At 44.9% G+C, this 21721-nt stretch overlaps 1 long non-coding RNA gene across 1 annotated transcript; it reads right to left on the minus strand.

Annotated features, from left to right (window-relative positions):
* Positions 1-460: 460 nt before the first annotated feature.
* Positions 461-21403, minus strand: LOC132587629 (uncharacterized). The gene is made up of 4 exons (XR_009556463.1): positions 21327-21403; positions 7406-7491; positions 2721-2748; positions 461-505 (listed from the first exon to the last, which is right to left on the minus strand). It is a non-coding gene; the product is annotated as an uncharacterized LOC132587629 (long non-coding RNA).
* Positions 21404-21721: the final 318 nt, after the last annotated feature.

Below are 21721 nucleotides of genomic sequence, written 5' to 3' on the forward strand. Positions count from 1 at the left end.
CATGGCATTAATCCACACACAGACAAAAAAGTTTCTGTTGCAACAATAGGGTTGCCAGCTCTGGGGTGGGAACTACCTGGAGATTTTGGGGGTGCAGCCTGGGGAGGGTGGGGTTTAGGGAAAGCAGGAACCTCGGCAGGGTATAATGTCATAGAGTCCACTCTCCAAAGCAGCCATTTTCTGCAGATCTTGGTTGGCTGAAAATCAACAGTAATAGCAGGAAATCTCCAGGTGCTACCTGGAGGGTGGCAAGCCTTTCCAACAAGCTTATATTTTGAGATTCTACACAGAGGAGAAAACAGAGAGCGAGAGAGCAAGAGAGAGAGAGAACATTAACGTGTTTAAAAGGGGAAATTTATGTATATAGTTGGCTTGTATGTTCCTCGAGGCTTCATTTCAGAAATGAATGAAGACTAAGGAGTTAGCTCTCACGTTCTTTAAAAACAAAATAGTACAAACTTACAGCATTTTTCAGCTGCTGGTTTTCTAACAGCACCTTCTTCAACTGGAAGACAAGGGAGAAGACACAGTGTAGCCTATTAAGTCCCAGAAGACTTCTCAGTTTATTTCCACCAGGGCTTTTTTTGAGCAAGAACACACAGGAACACAGTTCCAGCTGGCTTGGTGTCAGGGGGTGTGGCTTAATGTGCAAATGAGTTCCTGCTGGGCTTCTACAAAAAAGCCCTTTATGAAACAATGGTGATGTCAGTGGGGTGTGGCCTAATATGCATATGAGTTCCTACTGGGCTTTTCGCACCCAAAAAGCTCTGAGTTCCACTTGTATGTCTGTCTTCTTTGGGCTATGCAGCACTGCCAATAAGACTGGCAGGCAGGGCTTTTTTGGGTTTGTTTGTTTGTTGGGGGTGGGTAGCAGGAACGCACAGGAACACAGTTCTGGCTGGCTTGGCATCAGGGGGTGTGGCCAAATGTGCAAATGAGTTCCTGCTGGACTTTTTCTACAAGAAAAAGCCCTGCTGGCAGGTAAAAAAGAGCTTAGTGTTACATCAGCTGTTAAGGCTCTCGTCAGTCTGGTAACCCAGCTGCTAGTTATAAAACATATGACTCACACTTGCAAATGTTACTAATTCACTGTCAAACCAACATAGGTTTGCCAGAAGGGATGAGGGGTTTCTAGGTTTCCCATGGCCACTGGCAGGGGAAGGGGGGGTAGGGTTGCCAGATCCAGGCTGGGAAACTGCTGGAGATTTGGGGATGGAGCCTGGGGAGGACAAGGACCTCAGTGCCCTACAATCTACCTTCCAAAGCATCCATTTTCTCCAAGGGAAGTGAGCTCTGTAATCTAGAGATGAGCTGTAAATCTGGGGGGTACCCAGGTCCTGCCTGGAGGCTGGCATCCTTACAACACCCCTGTTAGTCATTTGTGGCCTGAAAGTGGAAAATATCAACTTCTCTTCCATTTTATTAAACTTGCTTGTCAGGTGAACAAGACAGTGTCTTACTTAGCACAGGGGACTTGGTAAGCGGTTATCCATTTCACTGTGCTAAGGTGTACCTATCAACTCAGAGAATCAAACAGGGCTATCGAGTGCTGCCAGACTACATGTTACAAATCACGTGAGCTCACCATGGGGACTAGCAGTCCTGCTAGGCATGCCAACTGGCTTATTGGCATGGTGAAGGGTCTCCGAGGAAACAGAAGAGCAGAAATGACATTTTCATGGCTCTGCAATGCCATTTCTGGATAAAACCCAGAAGCAACATCACCATGTCACATCACCGCAATATGATGATGTCACTTTTGGACATAAATGATTACATGGTGTGTACACCACTGGCTCCTCCCTATTCTCCTCATGCTGCCAACTTTAACAGCAGCAGGCAATGGGTTGTGGTAGCATTAGGGGTTCCCAGGTGCCCCTTGGCCACCGGTGGGGAATGGAGGGTAGTGTTTCCAGATCCAGGTTGGAAAACTCTTGGAGGTTTGGGGGTGGAGCCTGGGGAAGACAGGGACCTCAATGGGGTATGATGTCATAGAGTCCATCTTCCAAAGCATCAATTTCCTCCAGGGGAACTGGTCTCTGTAGTCTGGAGAAGAGCTGCAATTTCAGGGATCCCTAGGTGGCATGCCCCTGGTAAATAGCAACCCTACATATGGTATCTGTGAGTTCCTAGTAGCAGCTCCACTTAGAAGTGCTGCAGGGGCCCAGGTCTGATCAGGACCGCAGCGTGGGAGGAAGAATAGCTCCTGCCTGCACTGTTTTCTCAATCTGAAATGTCCCTGGGGGCATTATTTCCCCCATAATATGTATTTCGGGTTTCTAAGAGGACAAAAGTCCAGGGGCTATGGTTAACCCATGCAGCTGAGAAAGTGATTGAATCTGCTGTCATGCAATGTTTTGGTTTGGTCTGGATGTTAGGAGGGAAGTCACAGGGGAAATCTTTATTTTGGCCTATGATTACAGTGGAGTCAACTCCTGCCTCCTGTGGATGGAGACTTTGGGGGAAGTGTTATAGCTGGGACACAGAGCAATTGCTTTGTAGGCAGGAAGTCCCATGTTAAATTTCTATCATTTCTAATTAGTAAGATTACCATCAGCCAGATTGAGAAAGATTTCTGCAGGAGAGCTGTTGCCAGACCTGATTAGATAGCTATGAGCTAAATAGACCAATGGGGTAACTTGCTAGAAAACTTGGTAGGACTTTACCTAGAAAACTTCATAGGACTTTATCCTAAAATTGTTAAAGAAACAATAACTTACCATGTTTTCCATTTTTGACACTTTTTCACTAGGGGAAAAAAAACAATTCCAGCTGTTAAAAAGGGTACTAGAAAAAGAATAGATCCACTTGCCTCCATGCAAACAACACCATAGAGTTTTCAAGGCAAGAGACATTCAGAAGTAGTTTACCATTTCCTGCCTCTGCATAGCAACCCTGGACTTCCTTCCCATTCAAACACTAGCCATCCAAACACAAACCCTGCTTAGCTTCCAAGATCTGACGAGACTGGGCTAGCATGGGCTTCAGTTATTGTGGGTGATTTTTAAAATATTATTACTATTGCTACCAGGGCTTGAATTCAGCAAGAGCTAACAGGAGCACAGCTCCTGAACCTCCAGCCAAGATCTACATGCAGTGGGGAGTTCTCTCCCTGCTGCACACAGATCCCGGGGCATATGCAAATGAGATATGCTACTGAGCCCCTGCACCTTTTTCTCTGCAAAATGTCCTCTGATTGCTGCTAATATTTATATATACACTTTTTATTGGAGACTCACGGTAGCTTACAAATGCATACACAAAGCTGCAGTAAAACAAGGCCAGAAATTCCACTGGCATATATAAAAGACATAACCAGCCTAATATACATAACACCACCATTATGTCTCTCCATCAGATTTCTGTCAGTTATATCAATCACCTGCCCCCTCTCAAACAGTTTCTGAAACTGGCACCTTTACAGGTGAAAAAACAGAGTGATCACAGTTGCCAACAGGCATGGAGAAAAACACACACATCTTCCTTAACAGAAGTTTAAGAGGATGTGGTTTACCTGTTGACTGAATTTCCAACTGTCACATAGGTCTTTGAGATCTCCCTGAATTACAACAGATCTCCAGAAATCCATTCCCCAAGAGAAAATGGCAACTTTGGAGAGTGCACTCTGTGGCATTATACCCTGCTGAGGTCCATCCCTTCCTCAAACCCTGCCCTCCTCAAATCTGCAAGAATTTCCTGACCCAGAAATTGCAGCCCTGCCAGGTGATGTTATTTCCATGCCTCAATGGCCCACTTACCACACATTAAGCTCTATTAAATGGACAGAACATTTTTCTCCAGGCCTGTTGTCAACCATTGAACTAATGGTTCCCTCCATGCCTGTGTCCTAAGACTGATGCCTGGGGCTGAGGAGGAAAAAGTAAACTTGGGATCTTACAGTCTATGGAAAATCCCAAACAAACTCAGATACCAGGGAAAACAGTTAAAACACTATGGAACAAATATGGGGCTGAGGAAGCAGGGTGTGGGAAGGCTGAGACAATCAGAAGAATACAAGCTGTACAAGGACATGTAACAAGAGATGTGGTCTGTTGGAGAGAAGGGTCCCAGGCTCTGGAGGGCTTAAAGATAAGAATCAGCATTGCTTTTAGTCATAGGTGAAGTACAATTTATAATATAAAAGAGATCACAGTCTACAACAACAGAAATAAAAAAGTAATGGATAGGAAAGAGTAACAGTTTAAACACCAATTCACCCAATAATGAGCTCACCCCCATCAAAAACTTAGAATCATAGAATCAGAGTTGGAAGGGATCTCCAGAGTTATCTAGTCCAACCCCCTGCACAGTGCAGGAAATTCACAAATACCTCCTGCCCCACACACACACATTCCCAGTGACCCCTGCTCCATGCCTGGAATAATTTATCATTCAATCAGTGAGGTGTAGTGGTGAGCTTGCTGGACAGGGCTAGGGAGACCTGACTTCAAATCCCACTCTTAGCCATAAAGTTCACTGGGTGATCCAGGGTCAGTAACTTTCTCTCAGCCTAATCTACTTTGCATCACTGTTCTGAGGGTAGAATGCAAAAAAGGGAAACCTACACACACCACCTGGAGATCCTTGGAGGAAGGACAGGATCAAAATGGAACAGTCTGAGGTTTTTTTATAAATAACAAGAAGATGGATGAGATTTGGGGCATCTGAAAAAGTAGGTGGAAACTTGGTATGATTTAGAAGTGTCTGTTGCTGTTCTGTAAGAACATGCAGTTTCAAGATCCAAATGTGTGTGTGTAATTCCTGCAAATGAAATCTGGGTATTGTCATCATTTTGGGAGATGGTTCCTATACACAGAGGTTACTTTCTTTAATTCAAAAGCGGAAGTCTTTGTAGCTTTCATGTCTGAAGAAAGAAAGAAAAATGTGTAGTGTAGGGAGCGTCTACTGAAGCTCCACAAATTGCAATCAGAATTTGAATAATAGCCGTAAAATCCAAATGGAGACCCCAATCAGAAATACAATAGATGCTCTAAATCCATGCAAAATTATTTGTAATGTCTGGGAGAGACTGGAAGTCTTCTGCTCTGACAGTCTGGTTTCTTGATGTCTGGTTTTGTTTCCCAGACACTGGGAGGTAGGGGGGCTGGAACAGCAAGGGGAGAATGAGGCACAGAAAAAGGAACACGACAGGAGCTTTCTCCAATCAGAAGAGTTCCCACTAAACAGAATTATCCAAACAATTTGTGCCAACAGATGCATCTTCTCAATGAATTTGTGAAGGGCTTTCTGATCCTTTATAGCTGAGGTCCTCATTTTTTTCTTGCCTAAAATATTTCTAGTTGTGTGGGGGAGGGGGCAGGTACAACCAAAAAAGTATCTGACAAAGGGAGCTTTGACTTTCAAACACTTATGTCCCAAAATCTTTTGAGTTTTATTGTGAATCCTAGAGAGTCTCCGATGTGGTGCTCTAAGAATCATGGTGAAACTCTATTGTACCACAGAGTTTTATTGCAAGTCCTAGAGCATCCCTGGCATGACGTCCCCAGTGTGATGACATCACTCCAGGTGATGTCATCGTGCCGTGCGTGCAAATCGTGCATGAGAGAACAGTCCCCTGCTACAGTGGCAGAGGGACTTGGCAACCCTACTCTAAGGTGCTACTTGACTCAAATCTGGTTGACCAATACACCTACACTCTGGCCCTGACCTGGATAGTCTAGGCAAACCCGACCTTGTCAGATAGCCGAAGGTAAGCAGGGCTGACTCTGGCAAGTATTTGGATGGGAAACCTCCAAAGAATTCAGAGTAAGGAGGTGGAGGCAAGCTATCAAGCCACTTCTCTGAATGTCTTCCATGCCTCAGCAGGAGTTGCCAGAGGTCGCCATGACTTCCAGGCACAGAGGCACAAACACACACACATGCACACACACAAAATGCAAAAATAAAAAAGGCTACACTCTGAACCCAAAAATATGTTTCCAATAGAAATAATAATAATAATAAGTTTTATTTATATCCCGCCCTCCCTGCCGGAGCAGGCTTAGGGCGGCTAACAGGACATGGTATATACCATGATCAGTTATACAATTCATAAAAGATACTGTTAAATACAATTTAAAAGTTACATAAAAATTATAAAACCATAGTAAATCAAAGGTGCTATATTCAGTGGGATGTCTATCCAGATGGCTAGATGTCACATTCAGAGTTCCCTATAAGCTTGTTGGAAGAGGGTAGTTTTGCAAGCCCTGCGGAATTGGTTAAGGTCCCGCAGGGCTCGCACTTCCTCCGGTAGCTGATTCCACCAGTGGGGAGCCATTACTGAGAAGGCCTGCTCCCTCGTTACTTTCAGTGTGGCCTCCTTTGGTCCAGGGATTTTTAGAAGACTTTGGGAGCTGGATCTCAGTGCTCTCTGGGGAACATATGGAGAGAGGCGGTCCCTAAGGTAGGCAGGTGTCCAAAATGAATATTGGACAGCTGTTATACAACTAGATTTATGTTCAAATTTGAAATGATATAAGAACTGCACCCTAATCTGACTGTCTTTTGCTCACTCCAACTTTCCTTCCATAGGGCAGAGGGATATATACACCAGCTAACCTATGGAACAATAGCGTTAAGGAATTTCAAATTTACAATGAATTGTTATTTCCTATGGGCTTAGCCTAAAGTAGCAACTTTAGGGGCAGTAATAAAAGGCAGGCTAATGTTTCTATTTGTGACTGTTGTAGCAATCTTATCAATGAGAGGGGGTAGAGAGAAAGGCATAGATTTTGTTGTGAGTGGCTGAAGCACCTAGAGGGTCAGGGTCTCTCTGGGTGTTTTCGCACTGACCTTAATCAGCAGCGACCCCCTCTTCACCGCGCAGGATCGGCGCAGATTTCGCACTAATTGCCGCGGAGCACCCGGAAGAGCCGGAAAGTCCCGCGGCTTTTGCGGCACAAATGGAAACTGTGTCTCTCACTGGAGGATCCAATGTGGAAAATGAATCAGCTCCCCTGTAGGAGCATTGCTACCTTTGTCTTGTTTTTCCATTTGTAAATAAGCAAATAATGCAAAAACACATTTGTCTCTAGTGTCTCTATTCCAAAGGGAACCAATCCAGGTAAGTACCGCCACTGGAACCCTCTCACCACCTGAAGAGGTAGGGTCTGCATTACAATACTCTAATTCAATTATTCCTGCCTAGATCCATTTTTAATCTATTGTAGACATTTATACCATGTTTCGCTGTACATGGGGACCTAAACCACCTTACAGCATTGTTCTCCCTTCTGCTGTTTTATCCTCACAGCAACAACCCTGTGAAGTAAGTTAGACTAAGAGAGTGACTGGCCCAAGATCAGTCAGCAAACTTTCATGGTAGAGTGGGGATTCAAACCTGCATCTTAGGCATCTAGCCTGACACTCTTACCACAACACGACATTACTTCACTACACTCACCTGTCTGAGGTCTTCTCGCTTCCACTACAGGTGTCTTGCTCTTTGCTTACATAGTCTAGCTCACGTTTTGATCGCCTCTCCATTCTCTGAGGGTAACAAGAAGGTATTGGTCACCAAAAGGGCCACTTGTTGTGAATTAATTCCCAGAACACATGTTGTTTAAGAGAACATAAGAACATTAGAGAAGCCATGTTGTCTCAGGCCAATAGCACATCCAGTCAAACACTCTGTGTCACATAGTGGCCAAAACACAGGTGCCATCAGGTGGTCCACCAGCAGGGTCAGAACTCCAGAAGCCCTTCCATTGTTGCCCCCCAAGTACCAAGAATACAGAGCATCACTGCCCCAGACATATTGCTCCATCCATACTTTATGGCAAATAGCCACTGATGGACCTCTGCTCCATATGTTTCCTTCCATCTTCTCACCTACCCTAACAGACAAGTGGGGGAGCAGACACCCCATCTACCTCAGGTATCATGTTGGGCTGCCAACTCTGGTTTGGGAAATGGGTGAAGATCTGGGAGTAGAGGTTGGGGAGGACAGTGTTTGGGGATGGGAGGAACTTCAGTGGGACATAATGCCACAGAGTCCACTTTCCAAAGCTGGTGTTTTCTCTGGGGAAACTGATCTCCCTTGTCTGGATAGCAGTTGTAATTCTGGGAGATGTTTAGGCCCTACCAGGAGGTTGGCAACCCTAGCAATCAAGGGTGGTATTAAGCCTGCAAATTTGCTCAGTTAAGATCACACAGTTTTGACTGAATTATGTGCACCTGGTAAGAAATAAAAATTGGTCTCATCTCATCATCATCATGCATCATCATCATAATCATTCAGGGAAGCATGCATAAAATATAATAATCACTCTATATAATAAAATGAATAGGTTCCCTGGCCCCCACAGTTCCATAATGTAATGAAAAGAGAGAGAAAGGAGAGGAGTCTTAAAAGGAAGGAGGAAAGCTTCACACCAGCTGGGAGTGAGTAATTAAAGAATGCAAAAGGAGCAGGTGAAACCTGTATAACTATTGTACAATTGTAGTTCTGGTAAAATTATCAAAATTATCAAAATTACCATTGTTATAACTAAACTGAAATGTTATAGCTAAATTACAATTATTTTTAAAATTACTATAAAAATTATCCTCTGGCTTATTTTATGTAAGGACAGCTTCATTTTCCTGCTGCTCCCAACCTTACCTTAGCCTTAGGTAGTTTCCAACCTCCAGGTGGGCCCTGGAAAATGGAAGCTATGGACAGCAGACTGTATGGCCGTATGCCCTGCTGAGGTCCTTCCCTCTCCAAACCCTACTCTCTGGAATCTTTACCCCCTCACACACATCTACAGGACTTTACCAACCCAGGGCTGGCAGCCCTACCTATAGGACACTGTGTGTTTCAAACAGTATTGTGTAGTTTCTGATTATCTTCTGTTGTCTATATTTTCAAAGGGAGGGATCCTAGTTTGTTTCCTTATCCCTAGGAATATTTTGAGATGGCCTACTAGAGTAGTAGTTATTTCTGCATTTTTATTTTTATTTTTTTGCTACAACTCACCATCAAGCTTTGTAGTCATAGCTCATATGGCATTAATCACATTTTCAGGACATCCTGAAGTGGGATTTGCACTCAACACCAAGTAATCTCATTAAGTCTACAACATCTAGGGTTGCCATCCTCCAGGTGGTATCTGGATGTCTCCTGCTATTACAGTTGATCTTCAGAGAATCAAGATCAGTTTCCCTGGAGAAAATGGTGGCTGCTTTGGAGTGTGGATTCTATGGCATTATACCCTGGCAGAGGTTCCTTGTCTTCTACAAAAAGCCCAGCAGGAACTTATTTGCATATTAGGCCACACCCACTGATGCCAAGCTGGATGGAACTGTGTTCCTGTGTGTTCCTGCTCAAAAAAGCCCTGCTTGTCTCCATTTTAAAAAAGTTATACACTGCAAACCCTTATACTCTGCCAACAGGACCACATAGCACACAAGTTTTAACCTCCCAAATGGCTAGAGCGTCTGGGAAAACCATAGAGTTTTCCTGGAAATGCCTAGAGCAGCCCCTCATGTGCGCCACCATTTTGATTATGTCACTTCCAGGTGACATCATCGCATCGTGTACATGCTCCACACATGAGAGAGTCCCCCGCTGTGGGAAGCTGGGGACTTGGCAACCCTAAAATAAACCAATGTAAACTATTTCAACTTCTCCCTCCTGTGGCTCCTGTATTATTTCCCTCCCTGATCCATTGAAAACATGAAAAGGGGTGGTGAAGGAAAGAAAGAGATCTGTTATGGAGAGAAAAGGAGTGGTTAAACTGGATCACTGTCTAAGGCAGTAGCTTAGTTGCTTGGCAATACACTAAACTGTTACACCTTTCTAAGTCCATTGACTTAAACTGTCTCGAGCAAGGGTATACCTTCATTTAGGACTGCACTGCAATGGTCTTACTCCAGCAGCTTTAAAAGATTTGTTCCCAAGTTATTTATCTAGTATTTCCTGTCCATTTTATGTACTCCCTCTTTTTTACTCCAAAATCCAACATGCCCTATGTCCATCATATTATAGTTGGATCATCTTTGGACTGTAAGGGAAGGAGATCAAGCATACGGGGTTAGATCCTGCCTTCCAAGCTTCTCAGTTTGTATTTTCAAGATGCAGGCAGCATGCAATTCACCGCTATGAGGTTGTACATGATCCTTCGCTTCCGCTTCAGTAAGCTTCACAGATAAATCCTTTATAACGCACTACAAACGCTTATGCTTCTCTTTGCTCTCAAGAGTACGACAGTCAAGACTTCATAAAATTGCTCACTTCTGGAACAACCACCTGACTTTCCCATTCGGACACTGTGTGCATTGAGTTGTCTTCTAAATATTTTTGGGACTTTGAGTTTGGGCTTTTGGACATTCTGTTATTTATATTGAGGAATGATACTAGTTATACACTTATTTAATATATCATTTTGAAGAGATTGGTAATGATTGCTTTCATTTTGGTTAATTGTGAGGCTGGTTGTCATGGAGGTCTTTTGACCATTCTTTCCATTCCATATTCCATGATTCTCTGTTTGGTTGCACAACTTCCAGGTGGGGCTTGGAGACCTCCCAGAATTGCAACTGGTCTCCAGATGGCAGTTCCTTTGGAGACAATTCCTGCTTTGGAGAGTGGACTCAATTTCTTTCTAGAGTAAGGCAGCTCCATCCTTGCCCTGGAAGAAAACTTCACACAGCTGAGTGGAGTGATAGGATCCAGCCTTTTGCCACCAAAACAGTTCTGGAAATCCATTTTCTAACACGTACAGGAATACACAGCCTGATATGAGATGGCTGCAAGGGCAGAGACTGGAGAAGGGAAGGAGAAACAATTCACCAGTGTCTGGTAGTCTAGGGTAGGCTGGTCTGGCCCAGTCTGCAGGCATATGACCATGACATGTTCTGCTGAAGGTTGCCAGTCTTCAGTTGATAAGATTTATTTTCTGCAAATTGTCTTATTGGTAAATTCAACCAAGTTTTGGGAAGACAACAAGAACTATTCTCCGGAACTGTGAAATTGGTTCATTGCATGTCCATCATACAAGCCGCGTCTACTTCAGAGTGTTACATTGGAGTGGTTCTTTGCATTATATCCAGAGATTCTTATAACAATTATATAGGTTGAATAATTGAAAGTTGTGCATTATGGTTTATATTTGATGTAATAAAAAGTTAATGCAGTAAAGCCAATCTAATAATTGGATTGCTAAGTATATGGAACACGGTTTGTCTTTAAGTGCTCGTTCAGCCTTCAGGTGGGGCCTGGAGATCTCCAGCTTTTGCAGCTGATCTCCAACTGGTAGAGATCAACTCCCCTGGAGAAAATTGCTGCTTTGGGGGGAATTTTTGTATATTTTTTGGTGTGCATGTACATGTGTGTGTTTGCAGCTGGAAGTCATGTCGACCTCTGGTGACTGACCCCCACTGTGGGCATGCAGGATATTCAGAGAGGTGGCTGAATACAGCCTGCCCCTGTATCCTCTTAACTGGGTATTTTAAGGAAGTGTCCCATCCATGTACTAACCACCACAGTTGACCTTGCTTAGCTTCTGAGATCTGATGAGTTCGTGGTGACAAAATGGCAGCTTTGAAGGTGGACTCTATGGCATTGTATCGTGCTGAGGTCCCTCCACTCCCCAAACCCCACCCTCTCCCAGATCCACCCCCTAAATCTCCAGGTATTTTCCAACATTGACCTGGCAACCCTAATAGACAGACAGAAACAAAAATACGACGTTTTGTTTTACAACTCATGAGGTTATATGTATGCATTGGACTTGGTAAAGGAGATCCTTGTTACAAGTTTGTACCAGGCCCAGAAACGTCATGCTTGGTTCTTGTATAGTTGAAGGAGAAACTGATGACGATTGACAGAACCAGACTTCTCTGACTTTCTGTTTTGTGCCAGAATGTTGTAATTCGAGGGCACAGCCTAACAGATGTACCAGATTAGTTTGTGGTGAATTACATGGCCAGCATCACTCGCTGTCAGTGATCCCATGCTTAAAGGCTTTGACTGGAGGCCAATGTGGTCAAAACAATATCTTGGGGCTGACTTAATCTTAGCTGAAGATCTACTGAGGCATTTTTCTGAATTCCTGTGATAACTATTGTTGTTTTGGCTGGAACGCTACTTGATCCCTGCTTCTGTATTTAATGCATTTCCCCAAGATCACTTCTATGTGGCTGTTGGCACAAAGGAGATAGCAGCCGGCATGTACCAGTTAGCCCAGGCTGAGTATTTGTCTTTCTCCTGTGCAGGTGCTTATGGCCTGGGTGTGGCCAGAGAAGAGCATCTTCAGCAGGAAGGGCAAAAGTGGGAAGAGATGACAGCTGCCAGCTAAGGTTGCCAGCTCCAGTTTAGAAATACCTGGAGATTTTGGGAGTAGAGCCTGAGGAGGGCAGGATTTAAGAAGGGGAGTGTTGTGTCTGGCATTCGTCCCGGAAAGTACAGCACAGTGCACCTGTGGGTGGTGCTTGGAAGGGACGAACACAGCCCGCCTATGATGATCAGTGGTGGGAAGTTTAACTGGCCAGAATTGGACCTGACCAGGAAGAAAGTTGTTCTGGGAAATGTATATAACAGGGGACCCGGACCCGCCATGTTGTTTTTTTATGTACTCGCTAGTAAAGCATGTTGCCATCTGAATGTCTCCGACTTCAGTACATTAGGCTCGGCGGGTTCCATTTGCACTTAAGTAAAAAATCGAAGCCGAACTGGACTGCCTCGTGGCCCAGGGGGTGCTAGAGCCCGTCTTACATGCCACTTGGGAAACCCCCATAGTCACCCCAGTCAAGCCAAACGGGGATGTGCGCATCCGTGCAGACTACAAATGCACAATTAATAAAGCACTACAGGACCACTCATACCCCGTCCTGGTGGTCAGCCATGTCCTTGCCTCCCTGGCCGGTTCCAAGATTTTTGGGAAGTTGGATTTGGCCCAACCATACCAACAACTTCCAGTGGATGAGCAAACGGCTGAGGCCCAGACCATTGTTACGCACCAGGGTGCTTTCAAGGTGTGGAGGCTACAATTTGGGGTCAGCATGGCTCCGGGAATTTTCCAAAGCTTAATGGACTCTCTCCTTAAAGGGATTCCTGGAGTACAACCCTTTTTCGATGATGTTTTGATAGCGGCACCCAACGCCAACGAGTTCTGCCACTGCCTTCGAGAGGTGCTCTGCCGTTTCCAGAATGCGGGTCTTAAGGTGAAGTGGGAGAAGTGCTCACTTGGGGTGCCAAGGGTGAAGTTCCTGGGGCTTGCGGTGGATGCCGCAGGAATTCACCCAACAGCCGACAAGACCAGGGCAATAGTACAGGCCCCGGCCCCCACTTGCAGGGCAGAGCTACAAGGTTTTTTGGGGCTCCTGAACTTTTACTACTCATTCTTGCCCCACAAAGCAGCCCTGGCCGAACCCCTACACAGACTCCTAAATAAGGGCGCCCCATGGATCTGGGGGGAAAAGCAGGCTGCGGCCTTCCAGGGGGTCAAGGACATCTTGGTTTCAAATGAGGTACTCCACCATTTTGACAAGTCCCTCCCCGTGATTTTAGCATGCAATGCTTCCCCTTACGGAGTGGGTGCTGTCCTGGGACACAAAGTACCGGACGGGAAAGGTCCCCATGGCCTATTACTCTTGCACTTTGACCCAGGCTGAGCACAACTATGCCCAAATAGATAAGGAGGCATTGGCAATCATGTCGGGCAAATTCAATGACTACCTGTATGGTAGGCGCTTCATGATTGCCACAGACGACAAGCCATTGCACAGCCTACTCGCCCCAGACTGCTAGACACCACAGATCCTGTCACAGCTGGTCCTGCAGTGGAACGAGTTCCTCAAATCATAAACCTACCAGCTTGTCTACCGCCCTGGCAAGGCAATGGGCCACGCAGGTGCCCTCAGCCACCTGTCGCTACCAGAGATGGATCCAGATTCGGCCCCGGCCCACCACGTGATGCTCCTGGAGTCTCTGCTGGAGCAGCCCCTCCATGCAGCGGAGGTTGCCAGGTCCACGGGCAGAGACCACATCCTTGCATGCGTTTCGGATTGGGTGGGGAGGGGTTGGCCCATGGGCAAATTGGACGCTGAATTCAGACTGTATGTTTCCCACCAGGATGAATTCTCCTTACACAAAGGGTGTATTCTTTGGGGCAGCAGAGTGGTGGTCCCTCCCCCACTCCAGAAGCAAGTGCTCAAAGCGTTGCACGAAACGCACTCGGGGGTAGTGCGTATGAAAGCTCTGATGCAGAGCTATGTATGGTGGCCGGTAATGGATGAAGAGATAGAGGGGTGGGTTAGGATGTGCCTGCCCTGCCAAGAGTCCCAGCCGAATCTGTCCGGCGCCCCCATTCACCGCTGGGAATCCAATCGGGTGCTGTGGTCCTGGCTACACTTAGACTTTGCGGGGTCATATCAAGGGCAAATATTCTTTATCTTGGTGGATGCTTACACGAAGTGGCTGGAGGTCATCCCAGTCGCTTCCACCACCACCGCGGCCGCAGTCAGAGCCTTAAGGAGGATTTTTTGCACCCATGGAATCCCTGACACCGTAGTGATGGACAATGGCACCATGTTTACCTCTCAGGAGTTCCAGGAATTCCTGAATAGGTACCTCATCCGCCATATACGGTCCGCTTCCTTTCACCCGGCCACTAACGGCCAAGCGGAGCGCATGGTTCGCACAACCAAGGAGGCCCTGGGTCGCATAGTCCAAGGGGATTGGGACCACCGACTGTCCGCCTTCCTATTTGGGAACAGGATCAACCCCAACCTGGCTATGGGCGTAAACTCTGCCGAGTTACTCATGGGCAGGGAGTTAACCACCCAGCTCAATACGTTACACCTCAACCAGGCCCTGGACCTCCGCAGCTCCCCCGAGACCAGGGAGGTCACTAGGGGGTTCTTTCCAGGGGATCCAGTCTATGTCAAGAACTTTGTGAGCGGGTCGGAGTGGATACCAGCTTGGGTGCTGCAGCTCACCGGGTCCTGCTCATCGTCGGAAGGGGGGCAGCTCCTCCGGAGACACATAGACCAACTCCGCCGATGCACCCTGCCGGAGGAACCGGCAGGGCCAGGGAAGTGGGGAACAGGGAGAGCACGAAGCCGCCGCAGGAAGCAACCCTGCCGAGCTCGCTGGCAGAGGAGCCTTACAGGGCGGGGGAGATACCGCCGCAGGATCGAGACAATGCTCTTCCAACCGCAGCTCAAAGTGAGGAACCAGCAGTTACAGAACCCCAGGCAGCAGTCCCAGCTCCCCAGATCGAACCTCAGCAGTCAGTCAGAGAGCAGCGGCCACCCGCTCATTTGAAAGACTATGTATCTTGAACTAGGGGGGAGGAGTTTTGTCTGGCGTTTGTCCTGGAAAGTAAGGCACAGTGCACCTGAGGGCGGTGCCTGGAAGGGACGAACGCTGCCCACCTATGACGATCAGCGGCGGGAAGTTTAACTGGCCAGGATTGGACCTGACCAGGAAGAAGGTTGTTCCAGGAAATGGTTGTTCCGGGAAATGTATATAACTGGGGACATGGCCCCGCCATGTTGTCTTTGTGATGTACTCTCTAATAAAGCATGTTGCCATCTGAACATCTCCGACTTCAGTACATTACAGGGAGGGACTTCAGTGGGCTATAATGTCATAGAGTCCATTTTCCAAAGTGGCTGTTTTCTCCAGACTGACTGTTTCTCTCTCTCTCCAGTTGCAGGGATCTTAGCCTTTCACTCTTAGCCTGAGCATATAGCCTGGAGCCAGAAGGAAGATCTCACAGCAGAGAGAGAAACATACAGCAGAGACAGAGATTGATTTGTGGGTATCTGGGGTTTCATGGGAGTTGTTTTTTGAGGTAGAGGCACCAACATTTCAGCGTAGCATCTGGGGCTCCTCCTCAAGACATTTGCCAAGTTTCAAAAGGATTGGACCAAGGGGTCCAATTTTATGAGCCCCCAAATAAGGTACCCCTGTCCTCCATTATTTCCTATGGAAGGAAGGCATTTAAAAGGAACACAGTCCCTTTAAATGTGATTGCCAGAACTCCCTACAGAGTTCAGTTATGCTTGTCTCAACCTTGCTCCTGGCTCCACCATAAAGTCCCCAGATATTTCTTGAATTGAACTTGGCCATCCTAGTTTGGAAATTCCTGGAGATTTGGTGGTGGAGTCCGGGGAAGGCGGGGCTTGGGGAAGAGAGGGACCTCAGTATGGTATAATTTCATACAGGCCACCCTTCAAAGCAGCCATTCTCTCCAGGGAAATTGATCTCTATCATCTGGACATCAGTGGTAATTCCAGGTCTCTAGGTCCCACGTGCAGGTTAGTAATCCTACCATTTGGGGTGAAAAGCAGGATGTAAATGAATGCATAGAACACAAATGTGCAGCAGTTCTGAAGCACCGAGTATTTCAGGGCCAAAATAGGATTCAAGGCAATGTTGGAGTTGGATGTACTGCCAGAGAATGTTCTCAAAGGGAGGATAGATTCTTGCAATAGGATAAATGTTTTAAAATTGGCAACTATGTCAGTCGGTTGGCTTATTTATTTTCCTGTCCCTTCCCCAAGTTCATTTTATCACCAATTTTCATTTGAAGTCGAATACTCTTCCACAAAGGCAACATCTCATAGGAAAATGGATGAGAGACCTCGTGGCAATAGCAGCAAAGCAGCCAAATGGTGGAGACAAACAGAGGGGCATGGCACTGCCACAGAAGCAGGACCAACCCTGCCACTAGGTAAACTAGGTGATCGCCTAAGGCGCTGGCCTTCTGGGGTCACCAAATTGGGTTCTACACATGTGATTTGGTGACATTATCAGTGCAGGGGGGAGGCGTCAGAAGTAAGCTTGCCTAGGGAGCCAGACAGTCCAGGGCTGGCCCTGCAGAGGAGGGGGGGCAAGGGTAGGTACCCACAATCATGCTGGGTTGGCAGAAGACTGACAAGGTGGAGGGGGGCATGGAAAAGCTTTATTTTAGGTTCCCCCCCCCCAATTAATTTTGCTTAATTTTTTATAGCTGGTCCCTGTTGTACAAGCACTTTAATATGAGAATTGTTATGGGTACTTGTCATTTATGTTATGGTTTATTGTTTTGTGTGTGTGTGTCTTTGAGTTATGCAAAACAATCTTTCACTATCCCCAATAACAAGGATCTACAGTTGTTTTAACACGTAGTAGTAAAAATTTACCAACCTTTCTCCTCATCTCATGGTATGTCTGTCTGCTACAACAAATTCTGCTTCATCAGAATGCAGTTCCTTAATCTGAGAGCCTATCTTGACTAGATCATCAAAACTGACAGACAGATGTTGGGGATTTGTTAGAACCGGAGCAGTATTTACATTTGGTTTCTAAGGTGACAAATTTCTCTTGCCTGATTTTTCCTCTAACGCACAGTGTGAGAGATGATAAATCCTCTTAAATATGTGTTTAGCATTTCCCAAAGGACTGACCAAGAGCTGTTTTCTATTATATTTGTTTTCAAGAATTCTGGGATATGTACTTTCCTGTCATCTCAGAGGAGGGAGGTATTTATAATCTGTCAAGATGATTGGATAAATGTTCTATAACAGGCCTAGGGTAAAACCAGAGATAATCCAGACTCCAGTCATGTGCTCTGGGCCTAGTCAATACAATAAATAAGGCATCCAGCAAAAGAACACGCCCCCTCTCAAAACAAACCTAGTCTTTCCAAAGGCAGGTTCTGTGGGTACAGAAGAATTCTAGACTGTTATTAGGCAACTGGACTGACCTTCATAGAAGTCAGTACCTCTGCCCTTCATGCTGTCTATAATAAACCAGCCTAGAATTTGAGGTTTTGCGGGTGTCTTTGGGTCTTACGTCATCTCTGGATGAACAATCCAATAAAGATGCCTCCCAATACCTTACAGCATTCCTTGTTTTAATAGATCTTACAATTTGGAGGCATTCTTTTATATTTTACACTATCAAGGAATTGCTAATTGGTGGGATTGCTCTAGTACATAGGGGGTCTGCTTTGGGATATTCCTGGTGCCATACAGTTTTAGTTGATCTTAAATGTATTTATTGCATTGTATTTAGTGAACTGTTGTTCACCACCCCAAGCTCTATGAAAAGGGGAGGAGGGTCTATAAATGAAATAAATAATATTAAAGTCTACAGTCCTTTCTTTTGGAAGCTGGCAACCCAACTACAGCCAGATGAAGAGTTCTGAAGAACAGAAAAGCCTGCACATAGCATTGTCAACCTCCAAAGATCACTTATCCTGGAGAAAATCACTGCTTCGGAGAGTGGACTCTATGGCCTCATGCCTTCCCTCCTTAAACCCTGTCCCTCCTAGACTCCACCCTCAAAATCTCCAAGTATTTCCCAAGAGGGAGTTGGCAATCCTATGGCATCACTTCTCTGTTAAAACTGCTTGTAGGAAATAACCAATATAAATGCTAGGAGATGTGAAGGCATTAGGAAAAGAGGAAGAACTAGCATGGGATGGATTAATTCAGGAAAGAAAGCTGAGGTCTTCAGTTTGCAAGCTTGTTAATGATAGGATGTTTTGGAGGTCATAGATTCATAGGGCTGCCATAAATCTACAGTGATGTGATGACACATAGCTCACACAGCCAATATAAATATAGTGAATCGTAATTAGCCCTTATTATGAAAATCATGAATGGCAATCAATATTGTTGATTCAGACAATGTTCATTCATGCTCATGACATGTCTATTTGCAAGGGCTGCTAGCTCTGGGTTAGGAAATTCTTGGAGTTTTTGGGGGGTGAAGCCTGGCGAGGGCAGTTTTTGGATAGGGGAGGGACCTCAGGCGGCATGACACCGTTGAGTCCAACTTCCAAAGCAGCCATTTTCTCCAGGGGAACTGGTCTCTTTAGCCTGGAAATCAGTTGGAATTCTGGGAGCTCTCCAGCCACCACCTGGAGGATGGCAATTTTAATATAATTGCATGCTTTAATGTAATATATAATGCTACAGGACGGGAGAGGAACTGTCAATGCGAGGGGTAAATAAGGTAACAGCATTTCCCCTTCCTTACAAAGTTATAATTGAGAGTCCTTAAAATACAAACAAAACTTGCCTTGAAACTGGATTTGCTTTCTTTGGGTGAAAGAGGCAAGCAGTAGACTGGAGTGAAGAATGTACAAGAGACAAAACATGGTTGTGAATTGCAATTGCGGAGGCGGCGGTGCTGGGAATGTGAAGTGCGGCAAAAGTTTTCATTGCTCCTGAAAGGTATCATTTAGCTTGACATCTTCACCCCCCCCCTGAGCTTCACAAAGCAGGAGCTGCATGCATGGCAGTTGGTTTCCATAGCAACACCCTCCGGTACAACTGAGACCCCAACATTCTACAGGTGGCTGGAACAGCTGCTTTACTGTCCCCCAAATATGAACACACATTTTTAGCATTTGTAACAAAAAAGGGGGGAAAGGAGAGAAAGAGAATGAGAAAGGAAAGGGAAATAATCAAGAAGTACACTTGTCAGTCAGAATGAAGGCTTTTGGTGGACTAATTTTAAATTTGTATGCTAGAAGATGAAATATTTTCCTGACAATTTGCTGCTGCCATTTAAACATCAAGTGTTTTGCTGCTCTTGAATACAGTAAAATAAACCTACTGGGTGTGTTAAAAAGTATAAATGAAGAAAAACTAGAACATGTAGCAAGTGATTCATGGCAAATTATAATAAAAAAGACTTGCGGCACTTTAAATATGAATGTTTAATGGTGTAAGCTTTCATTGGCTAAAGGTGACTTTCTGGGTTGGGCAAGGTGGGCTTTGGCCCTTGGAAGTGTCTGCCAAAGAAAGCCACAGCCTTGATATCTCTTCCTCTTCTTATTGACCTTACAATAGATGGGGGGATTTATCAGAAAAAATAGCATAGAACAGTTCAACTTTCCACTCTGCAGCTTTGCGGCTTCAATCCATATTGCCCTCCCTGCTGCTTTTTAAGTTCAAATAATATGTTCCAAATAATGCAGAATTCTAATCACTGAGCTCAAGTATTATGTAATTTGGACCTTAATTTTTAAGATGAATCATAGAGATAAAGAGTTGGAAGAAGCTTTGGAAGCCATGAGGTTCAGCCTCCTTCCCACTGCAAAAACACAGAGTATCCCTGACAGATGGCCATCCAACCTCTGCTTAATGGCCTCCAGTGAGGAGAGTCTACAATCTTCTGAAAAAATATGTTCCACAAAGTTCTCCTCTGTATCCCTTGAACAGGTTAACATATTGGCAATTCCTCTGGAATTGAAAATTATATTAACTAATAACTACTGATTTGGAAATTAGTCTCTGTCTAGCCGGATTAGATTAATGAATTCACTTCATACAGGGCTACCCTTGAAGAATGTTAATTGGCACACAGTGTAGCTGGAAAGGTGCTTGCAAGAATGAGTTGCAAAGAGCTTGCCTTGGGACCGTCTTGGATTATCTGCAGTAGCTGCCACTTTGTTTCTGGGCACAATCCAAAATTCTGGTTATAATCTATAGAGCCAGGGGGCAAATGAAGAAATGCCCTCTGAAGAATGTCTTCAGAGGTCTTTGCCCCATTCCTCCCAAACGAGGTGGGTAGAGCCCACGGGCTTTGTAGCACTGCAACTGTGGCATTCCCGATTCCCATCTTGAAGAAATTAACACCAAGTCACAGGTGTTTTAGGCACAGGCACAGTTTTAGGCACAGGCACAAAATATTTACATTTAGTTATTGCTGGGGTGGGAGGGGCTTTTCGTGTTGTTCTTATAGTGAAGATTTCATATTCTTTCTGCCATTGATTACCGTATTTATTTTTTCTGTCATCCTGAGATTTTATTGCTGACTTTAATTAAGACAGCTCTAAAGAGATTGCTGGTATCTTGACTGTTATTTTATTGATAATCTCTTGCCAGTTTGGATTGATAGTCTCTTGATATTTTTTTTAAAGGCTACATTTTAATTGTTTATTAACTCTGTTGTATTTTTAGCTTTGTTACCTGCTTCAAGAGTAACTTTTAAGACAGGGTAGAATAAAGGTATGATGGATGGATGGATGATTGATAGACAGACAGACAGAGAAATAGATTGATGAAAAATGGAATGTATAACTCCGGTTGAAATCACTGAGACAAACAATGCCATCCTCAGCAGAGTTACACCCATCTAAACCCATCAACGTAAATGGACTTAAGAAGGGTGTAAATCTGTTTAGGATTGTACTGCATACATAGCAACACATCTCTCCGTAGGACTCTCTTGTCTTTCTATTTATTACAGATTTCAGCAGGATTAAAATGACCTACAACATGTATGGATTAACATGCACATATATCAAAGAAACTGAATGAATTGCAGAAGTGAGAGTTTAAGCTACAGGGAATGAAAGAAAGAATTAAAAAAGAATAGCAAATGAGTCAACTACCAAAGGCTGTTTCCAGTTCAGGTCTTGCCAAGAGCTTTTGGTTTAGAAGTCCAATAGCCCTCAAAAACGGTTCTCCGTCTGAACACTCTAGTGGTCCAGTACTTGAGAAGGTGCTTGGCAACCTGTTCTAACCAGGCATGACATCATACATAACATCATAAGGAGATTCAGAGTGACCAATGGTCCAGCAATTTCTGTGAGTAGAATAAAAGGAAATCTAGGTAAATAGATCTTCTGATCAGATGTCTTCTATTTAGGAACAATTCTGAATACTCAAAAGGCTATTATTTCTCTGTTCAGTTTTTCCTAAACAGTGTTATTGAGAAATAAGATACATTTGCAAGAGCAAAGCTATTAGCAACTGTGCAAGATTTCAGGTCCTTTGGAAGTTAATT

The sequence above is a fragment of the Heteronotia binoei genome, chromosome 1 (assembly GCF_032191835.1).
Source record: "Heteronotia binoei isolate CCM8104 ecotype False Entrance Well chromosome 1, APGP_CSIRO_Hbin_v1, whole genome shotgun sequence".
Taxonomy (NCBI): Eukaryota; Metazoa; Chordata; class Lepidosauria; order Squamata; family Gekkonidae; genus Heteronotia; species Heteronotia binoei.